Source organism: Gymnoscopelus braueri, assembly GCF_963280865.1.
Source record: "Gymnoscopelus braueri genome assembly, chromosome: 11".
In the NCBI taxonomy this organism is placed as follows: Eukaryota; Metazoa; Chordata; class Actinopteri; order Myctophiformes; family Myctophidae; genus Gymnoscopelus; species Gymnoscopelus braueri.
In genome coordinates this window covers 26,095,862-26,106,256 of record NC_137613.1, presented here as the reverse complement: position 1 = coordinate 26,106,256, position 10,395 = coordinate 26,095,862, and the positions used below count along the sequence as shown (strand labels likewise).

The following is a 10,395-nucleotide window of genomic DNA, read 5'->3' as shown; positions in this document are numbered from 1 at the left end:
CGAACACACACACACGCGCCGTCCGGACACGCATGCATGCACAAACACATGCGCGGCGCACAGTAGCACGCAGTGCGCTTAGGGGCAGGGGGGGGGGGGCAGTGATTTGTTTACTTTTTTAACCCATTAAGACCGGGAACGCATCTGTGTCTGTCATTTTTAGATTTCTTTGGGCTATTCAAAAATAGCAGATATACAAGCTCATAGCGCAGCACTCGGTGCCGCGCTATGAGCTTGTATATCTGCTATTTTAGAAAAATCGTGAATCTTGAAAATTCGTGCAAATCTTTGAATAGGTATTTTTAATTAGATTATTTTTTACTCAAATCTTTGCTTCTGGGGGGTCCCTGGAACAAAATATTTTAAGATGGGGTTCCGCGGCCAAATACATATCATTTTGGGTGGTCCTTGACATGAGAAGGTTTGAGAACCACTGATATTATAGCAACATAAGTTATTTTCTTTTTTTTAACTGTTTTAGAAGACAATTGTAGAATCCCCAGAAGCAAAGATTTGAGTTACAAATGTTCGCTTAAATATATATATATATTCATGATTTGCGCAAATTATGTTCACAATTTTTTTTAAATAGCAGATCTACAAGCTCATAGCGCGGCACTCGGTGCCGCGCTATGAGCTTGTATATCTGCTATTTTTTAATAGCCCAAAGAAATCTTAAAATGACACACAGGATGCGTTCCCGGTCTGAATGGGTTAAGAGACGGAGCCCAGGCAGTACAAACAACACTATCCCCCTGCCAGAGAGCCTATGAATATGGATAAGTCTGGACGCCACCCCGTCGGCGGTGGCCCGCGGTTGGCACGTTGTTTTGTTTTTCAACCGAGCACGGTTCTACAGTATGCACCAGCGACTAATCGCTTACAGCGAGGGTAATTCCTCCCGCCGCGCTAAGAGGCAGCCTCCTCTCTTCTGCATCGTGCTCTTATTAGCAAGCCGCGTTCCGTCGGCTATAGCGATGAATTATTGACATCCGAGCTGGAGCCTCATGCCCGCGTGTGTGTCATAATCAGTGGGTGCAGATATACGTATTGATAAAAGATTCATCAGCGTGCTGTCATGCTGATGAAAGATGTTTTAACCCGTTAAGACCGGGAACGCATCTGTGTCATTTTCAGATTTTTATTTTTTTTCAAAAATAGCAGATATACAAGCTCGTAGCGCCGGCACAGTGTGCCGGCGCTACGAGCTTGTAGATCTGCTATTTTTGAAAAATCGTGTACATTTGTGAAAATCTTTGAATATATATATTTTTAATGCGAACATTTGTAACTCAAATCTTTGCTTCTGGGGGCCCCTGGAACAAAATATTTTGAGAATGGGGGTCCTTGGCACGAAAGAGTTTGAGAACCGCTGATATAGCAACGTAGGCTTTTTCAAAAAACTGTTAGGATTTAGAAAACATTCTGTAGAATCGGCCTCAGGTCTTAATGGGTTAATTGAAATAAACACGCAAACGGTTTGGGACGAGAGAGGCGAGACAGAAAGACAGTTAAAGGGAGACAAACAGAGGGAGTGGGGGGAGGCGAGAGAGATGCAAAAAGAGTTACTCCAGTAGGGATTATGAACACGAGTTCATCAGGTTTATTGGTTATGTTTTCTCCCGCAGGCTGTTGTGCAAACTGGGCATAAACACGCGCGTACAGCCGCACAGTCTCGCTTGCATGGTCTGACTCTATAACCTCACTGGGCCTACGTGACCTCTTTTCACCCCCGTCAGCCAGCTTGTCAGCATGAGAGACACAACAGATGACACATGTAATCCGAAATGCCAAGCGTGCCCTGCCCTCCACGGCGCTCTAAACTGATCTGGAAGCAGCCCCATGTATTTCTGCTGCCTCATTATGTTGTTGTTGTTGCTTGTTTTCTTGTGTAATTACCCCTAAAAAAGCTTCCGTGTTGCGTGTGTCAGCAGCTCCAGGCGGCGGGGTGAGGGGAGGACAGGACCAAAGGAGAGAAGAAGGGAGACGAGATAAAGAGCAGAGAGGCGAGGAGAGGAGAAGAGAGGAGAGGCGAGGAGAGGAGGGAGTAGAGGCGAGGAGAGGCGATGTGAGGCGAGGAGAGACGAGGCGAGGAGAGGCGATGTGAGGCGAGGAGAGAAGAGGTAAGATGAGGCAACCGTCTTTCTGAGGAAAGTGATTTAAATTGCATTTAAACAATACAGAGAGTCTCGGGTTTCCGGGGAATAGAGTTGGCGCAGTTGGCCAATCAACCGAGCACAATCCCATTCTCAGGCATGCTGGGGATATGCTCGCATTGCTCGTCCCGAAACGCCCACGATATACCCGGTAATTAAAACTTTGGGGGGAAATTCCTGTGAGGCAAACGCAGAGATGTGAGGGGGGGGGGGGATTGGGAGGGATGTGTGCATGTGGTTGGAGGCCAGTGTGCAAGGCTGTGTGATGCTGACACAATCATGTTCACTTTTTTGATGTAGACCTCTCATCTTTTATGCCATGTGATTTGTTTGCTAATGGCTATGGGCTACTAATGCACTGTCAGAGATTTTTTTTTATTTTCTTCTTTTTTTTTTGTGTATCTTGTGTTTTTTTTTTTCCCTGCTAGTGGCAGGGCTCTAAGGATGGCAGTGTCAGATCGGTTTGTCCATCCGTCTGTCTGTCTGTTCATCCAACACTTTCCCCTCAAATAACATATCTTGGAAACTATTGGGCTGGGCTGCCATGGCATTTACAGTGCACCTCCATGAGGATGGCCCCTACGGATGTTGGTGACCTCATGGCTTTTTTAACTCCTGCGCCACCATTAGGCCAGTAATTCCAATTGCACAGAAGGTGTCTCAAAATCTATTTGACGGATTGAGACGAAAATTGTTGTAGTGCATTCACATACGCTGGAGAATGAACCCTAACCATTTGATTGACCTGTGACATGACATGTGGCCTTTCTAGCACCACTCAGGACAGAATTTCAACTTTGCACACAAGACATCTCATGTTCTAATCCTGCAGATTACAGGATTAACCATGTTAATTTTGGTGACCCCATAGCCTTTACTTAAGCACTTGGATGGCCCCTACGGCCTCTTCTCCCAAAAGTTAGTTAGATTAGATGTAAGGAGGAGCACAAACTAGTCTAGGTGCTTCTAGCAGGGCGTACAGACTCTTAATCTTGTTTCTTTCTTTTGCAGTCCATCTATTTTGGAATAAGATTGATCTATTAAGTGAATTACTCAAATCTGTAATAATATAGATTCACTCTTTGAAAGTCTTGTCCTTTTGTCAGTGAAATTCTCCACTTACCTTAATACCCATTGGTAGATACTTTACCATCGTTCATTCCAGATGTCGAAATAGGGGGATATTCTACAATTGGAATGCGACTTTAGAATATACAGGACGAGAGGGAGGCCGTTGGTAACAGAATTCTGACCAAGCATTTACCACAGCAGCATGATTTACTGTACTACTGACTTTTGACTCAAACTTAAGTGGAAGAGTGAGGTTAAACTGTGGCCCTTCGAGGAGCGCTGCTACAGTGAATAGCGGTGGCTGAAGAGTCGTGGAGCTTAGCAGATCAGTAAGACAGAAAAACCCTCACACCAGCGAGATTTCAGCCCCAGCTTAAAGGCTCCGGGGGAATGGATTTGGACCAACATCACATGAAATTGCTTCTTCAAAGTCCCCTTATCTAGGCACGGGGAAAATCTTAAAATGGTCCTGCAAGTGGTTTTACCGCTGCAAAACATGCAATCACGTTTCACACTTTAAATTACATGCTTAGCTATTTCTTCTTTGATGGGCCAAGAGGTCAAGTGCTTAAAGATTTGTCCCTTTCAGGGTTTTTTTGAGAAGTGCAATATTCCTGTTATCTTTCGCTTACAGCCAGACGCCTGCCCATTCTAAACAAAATTCCTTATAATAATATTCCTTATAGATAAATACCGATGAGCATTAGTAGACGTACATGGACACATTCCTGTCCCACACATGCTGTGGTGCATGAACACGCACGCACGCACATACACACACGCACACAGGCACACACGCACACACTGTATGGATAATGTACAGTAGGCACGCACAGCGGCGTGATCCCCTGAGTGATTGAAACCGCACACAAAAACAAACCTTAAAAGGATGATGCCGCTCAGTTTATCCTATGAGAGACTTAAACTTCACTAATCTGATAAGTACTTTACTGAAGCCAGACGGCTGTTTACTCACCTGAAATGTGGGACATCAGCAGTATTCATTGTTTGGAGGCTTGATTTCCGTCCCTGAAGGATCCCAAATATTCTGGCATACGCTTAGCACGCCGCGACGTACTGTAGGTGTGATACCGTAAAACGCAATAAATTAAGACATGCGTCCGTTGATTATAGTGGTAATACCCAGGAGGGCATTCTGCACCGTGATTACATACCGTGATGTGGTTAGGTATGAGGTGTTTGTATCTGAACAGAGCCGCTATTCACAGTTAAAGCACTGTCTCTGGGGTATTCTGTCTCACAAATGTTACCGGTGCTTTTCTTTATCTTAAACGTTCCCACCGTGGAAGTGTAAAAGAATTTATGAAACGTTCTTCATAATCGGGTGCAAGGTGTGCTTTTCATGAAGTGTGGGGGAGAGTCACAAAGGGACTGTAACTTCAGTCAGTATTGAGTCTTAACTGTGTGTTCCCAGCGGCAGCCACTTTGTCGCAAGATGTTGCTGTCGCTGTAGCCTGCTTATTGTGCGCATTGCTTACAGCAGATATTTACTTTGTCTTTGCCATGGTCATCATGGAGTTTGTATTTTATTAACCCATTTAATCCGGGAACGCATCTACAAATCTTCTAAATCCTAACAGTTTAATGAAAACCATATGCTGCTATATATATCAGTGGTGCTCAAACTTTTTCACGTCAAGGACCCCCAAAATTATATGTATTTGGTCGCAGACCCTCATCTAAAAATATTTTGTTCTAGGGGCCCCCAGAAGCAAAGATTTGAGTTAAAAAAATATATATTCATAGATTTGCAAATAAAATTTTGATTTTTCAAAAATAGCAGATCTACAAGCTCATAGTGTGGCACTCGGTGCTGCGCTATGAGCTTGTATATCTGCTATTTTTGAATAGCCAAAGTATAAAATAATGGTTATAGCTAAAATCTAAAATGACACAGATGCGTTCCCGGTCTTAATGGGTTAAAAGGCAGTCTCATTAATATATCAATCAGTGAGAGCTCAAGGTGTTCTCCTGCCAGCAGCTGTGCCCAACAGGAGAGCTCACATGCGGGTATAGTAGAAGTGCAGACCGCTGGTGTCTGTCTCTGGTGATTCTAATAGGCGACGCACGTAGATCTGCCCTCTGGTGCTTGTTGTGGCTGCCGGTGTGTGAGCTCACGGTATAAGCCTCGGCCGGGGTGGTTCCGGGGGCCGTAGGGTTATTATAACCACACTGACTGGAGAAAACTGGCGGCGGCAGGGAGGATGAGGAGAGGAGAGGATGAAAGAGGTCATGCAGAGAGACCGTGAAGAACCTGGTTAGAAGACTTAACACACATCGTTCAGTCAGTCTGCCATGCAGGGCTGACCTACTTCGTACTCTGATTCTCCCTCTCTCTCTCTCTGTTATAGTAGTTATGTATGACAGAGATTCAGAGAAATGGTGACTCAACACTCGCCCACTGCCCTCCTCTCTCTCACTACAGCTGAATAAAGCTTTTTGGACCAAAACTGAATGAATTAAAAAAAAAACGAATCCGTTCAAAAAACGAAATCAATCAATTTGATAACGTAACGCACATACAGTACATCTGAGGCCATGGTTCTCAGCAGGAAACCGGTGGATTGCCCACTCCGGGGAGGGAGTGAGTCCTCACCACAAGTGAAGTATTTCAAGTATCTCGGGGTCTTGTTCACGAGTGAAGGGAAGACGGAGGGGGAGATCAGCTGGAGAATCGGAGCAGCAGGAGCGGGATTGTGTTCGCTGTACCGCACTGTTATGGGCGAAAAGGAGAGCCGAGCCCAGAGTGCAAAGCTCTCGATCTACCGGTCACTCTTCATTCCTTTACCCTTCACCTATGGTCAGGAAATGTGGGTCACGGCCGAAAGAACAAGATCGCGGAAACTGAAATAGGTTTTCTCAGGAGTGTGGCTATAGCATCTCCCGTAGGGACATAGGATGAGAAGCCAAGTCATCCATGAGAGACTCCGTGGAGTAGATCCGCTGCTCCTCTTTGCGCTCCTTTGTTGAAGTGCTTTGGGCATCTTGGGCATCTCCCCAGGGTGGTTCCAGGCACACCCTGCTAGGAAGAGGCCACGGGGCAGACTGATGACCAGGTGGGGGATATATATCTCCATGCTGGCCTGGGAATGCCTCGTGATACCCCAGTTATAGCTGGCTGATGTAGGCAGGGAAAAGGGGATTCTCTGCTGGAATTGCTGCCTCCACGGCCCGACGATGGAAGATGGATGGATGGACGGACATACAGTAACGTGCAAAATCAAACCAACGCAGTTACACTCAAGAGTGTAATGCATATCTGCATAACCCCCCCCCCCCTCCAATATTCTCATATTATATGCAGAGAGCAGGCCTCACAATTGGAGTGATACTGTAAAATGCAATAAATTAATACATGCGTCCGTTGATTATAGTGGTAATACCCGGGAGGGATTGCTTTACTGTGATTATGAGCACTGCAGCAGTTAGGTGATGTGATTAGGTATGAGGTGTTTGTATCATCAAGGCACCCCTCATCACGGTAAAGAACCGTCTCTGGGGTAATATTCTGTCTCACAGGCGTTACTGTGCATTTCCTATATTAAACACAGTCCTACTGCGGAGTAAAATAAATTATGAAATATTTGTTTCATAACCCGAGCAAGGTGTATACTTTTTCCTGGGGGGCAGTCATTGTTTTGCCAGTCTGACTGCACACTTGAATTACCTATTGTATAGTTCAGTGGTTTTCAAAGTGGGGGCTACGGCCCCCCCAGGGGGACCAACTGGAAAAAGAGAATTCAATTCAGTTAAAGGCTTAGTATGTAACTTTGACCTGTGTTTACATATAACAAATCAATGTATGAATCCTTTACCCATAATTTCCCTCTATGCCAGCAGTCGTCAGCCACTGGAGGAGTGTGGTGTTTACCTGCAGAAACAGTAGGCCTGACCTCTAATAGTCGAATAGTCGACTAATTAGTCGAGGGGTGTCTGAGTCGACTGCCATTTTTTTATTTATTTTTTTATTTTTTTTATTATTCCACTGAGAGATTGGCTTAGTTTTTTATATTAACTCATTCAGTGCCATTGACGTCGCCGACGTCACGTTTTTCATAAGCCCAGAGTGGTCATGATTTCTTTTTTTTTTTTTTTTTTTTCATAACCCAAGATATGCTGATTTGAAGATTTGCTGCTCCATTCACTTCTTGTTTAACTTCTTACTGAAAAAGGCTGTATCTCGGCTCCTAAGCACTTCTTTTTACAATGTATTTTTGGCCTTGGCACAGGGGTGATAAGTTTGGCACTGAATGAGTTAATTAACTAATAGTTTGCCGAAAATAGGATATACATCATGATTTATTGGGAGAAACCAATAGTATTATGTTAAATCAGACACTAAGCACCCCTACAGCCAAATGGAATGTTCCTCTATTGCATAACATATTTTTTGCATGATTTGACTGAGAGATTGGCGTTCGAATCAGACTGATTCGACTGCCAATCTCAGTCGAATCATGCAAAAAAATATATATATATATAGATTTTGGGGGGGGGTGTCCTTAGTCGACTGCCAGTCGACTATTGGCAATTAGTCGCCAATCAGATTCGACTATACAAATCCTTAGTCGGGGACAGGCCTAAGAAACACACGTGCCCTCTTGCTGTATTTTGGGTGTTTTTACTGTTTGCTTTGGTAGCCCAGGTAAACGACACCACTATACTCCAGTGCAGAAGTGTAGCTAAAAAAACGCTTTATTAAAAAGGTAGGTCTTTAGCAGTGGTGTAAAGTAACTAAGTACATTTACTCAAGTACTGTACTTACTGTAAGTACAATTTTGAGATACTTTTAATTTACTGGAGTATTTCAAATTTTCTATACTTTTACTCCACGCCAACACTTTTGTACTTTTACTCAAGTAACATTTTGAACACAGGCCTTTTACTTGTAACAGAGTATTGTTATATTGCGGTATTGCTATTTTTACTTAAGTGAAATATCTGAGTACTTCTCCCACCGCTGGTCTTTAGTCCTCTTTTAAAAGCATGGACAGAGGGCTCTCAGGTGGTTCAGGGAGGGCATTCCAGAGTTGACTCTAATGGCACATGGCATCCCACTGGCAGTGGACGCACCGTCTCATCATCAGAGAGCACACACAAGACACTATATACTGTGTAGCTCCAGTCAGTCATTGAGGCTATAAAGCCTGGTCGGAGAGAGGGCCGTATAGGGGTTATTATAGGCCACCGGAAAACCACACTGACTGGAAAAATGGTCAGCGGAGGGGAGGATGAGGAGAGGAGAGGATGAAAGAGGTCATGCAGAGAGACCGTGGAGAACCTGGTTAGAAGACTTAAAGGAGCACTTCACCCCTGGAAGAAGTTCCAGGGGTGACCACAGGGGGGACCACAGGGGGACCACAGCGTATCACTGCCTATAACTTCAACTCCCAGAATGCTTTGGTGCCTTGTGGCAGGGGAGGTTCCATGTGGGTGTGATCTCCAACAATAACACATCCAAACAGCATGCCAGTGTCGCCATGTCTGCTTATTATAAGCGGCTTCTTTCTAAAATGTAGTTGATATTTGGGCTTGTTTCCAAATGTTTTGATTGCTGTTTAAACCAGTGGTTCTCAAACATGTTCATGTATTTTTCCACAGACCCCCATCTGAAATTATAATTTGTGGCAGGGAGCCCCTAACAAATATGTGTCAAAAATATTCCACATTTTGAAAAGCAAATAAAAATATTTTGCAAAAAATCCACATTTTGGACTTTTTCCCCCTCAAGATTTTTTTGTAAATAGCAGATCTACAAGCTCACAATGGGTTGCGAAGCGTTGTGAGCTTGTAGATCAGCAATTTTCAAATATATAATATCCCATGTCTAGGTAAAGTGCTCTTGGCATAGTTATTTTTCTTTTGGGCTTGTTTTCATAGACCTGGCTGCTTATTTCTCTCACAATATCTGGCAACACTGGCTGTCCTCGCAAACGTTCATCTAGTTACATATTATGTCCAAGGATTCGTTAGTGATGTCATATCACTGGGACATATAAGTATCTTCATGCAGTTTCACTTCCGTGTCGCATAGTATTGACATCACTGTCACATCCTTGGTATTATGATCCTAGCCTTTCGTGACGGTGTTTGTTTACCAGCGCTGCTACTCCACGCTGTATTTTTTTTTTCAAGCTTGCGCTTATGAAACACTACACAGGATTATTATTTCATGTCAACATTCAAGTACAACTATCAGAAGATAACTCAGGTAAAGTAATGCCTCACTGCAAGGGCCGCTGGCCGCAGCTAATGGGAGTGGCCGAGTGGCGAAAGAAGGTTGAACAAAGTGTTACGGACACCCCATTGGGGCTGTCTTTGAGATGGTCTGACTGAGACACGCCGAGACATGTAGTGCGGAAAGGAATGAGACCAATCTCTCATGATGCAAATAACGTCACGAATATTGCGAAGATTACTAGATATCTAAAAACACAGATTATTAAAAAAAAAAACCCAGGATCTTGTTTCTTGACTCCTAAACTTCATTAAAAGACCGAAACTTCTTCCAGGGGTGAAGTGCTCCTTTAACACATCGTTCAGTCAGTCTGACATTCAGGGCTGACCTACTTCATACATAACTCTCTCTCTCTCTCTCTCTCTCTCTCTCTCTCTCTCTCTCTCTCTCTCTCTCTCTCTCTCTCTCTCTCTCTCTCTCTCATCTCTCTCTCTCTCTCTCTCTCTCTCTCTCCTCTCTCTCTCCTCTCTCTCTCTCTCTCTCTGTTATAGTATTTATGTATGACAGAGATTCAGAGAAATGGTGACTCAACACTCGCCCAGAATGCCCGCTGCCCTCCTCTCTCTCTGTCACTGTGGCTTATTATAGCTTTTGGTCCAAAACCGAATGATTAAACAAAACAAAAAAAAGTGAATCATTTCAGGGAAATAAATCGATACATTTGATAACATGATGATGACATACATGCACATGCGCAGACACAAACCAATGTGGTTTATATAGGGTCCCATGTATGTCATGGAAACCTTGTATCTCCATATTTAATCTTTCTATGTTTTGTTTTTTTTCTCATAAAAACACAAACGTGTCAGTGTTGCGTGAAAATAGAAGATCTACAAGCTCACAACGCATCATATCGCGAGGCATTGTGAGCTCGTAGGTCTGCAAATTTCGCAACTTTTTGGCTGG

General features: G+C 43.9%; 1 protein-coding gene across 1 annotated transcript in view; it reads left to right on the top strand.

Annotated features, from left to right (window-relative positions):
• Positions 1 to 2,005: 2,005 nt before the first annotated feature.
• nrsn1l (neurensin 1-like) overlaps positions 2,006 to 10,395 on the top strand; it is a 64,452-nt gene continuing 56,062 nt past the window's right edge. Inside the window, exon 1 of the mRNA XM_080443263.1 lies at positions 2,006 to 2,123. The gene's annotated coding sequence lies outside the window, so the exon portion shown is untranslated. The remainder of the gene's footprint in view (positions 2,124 to 10,395) is intronic.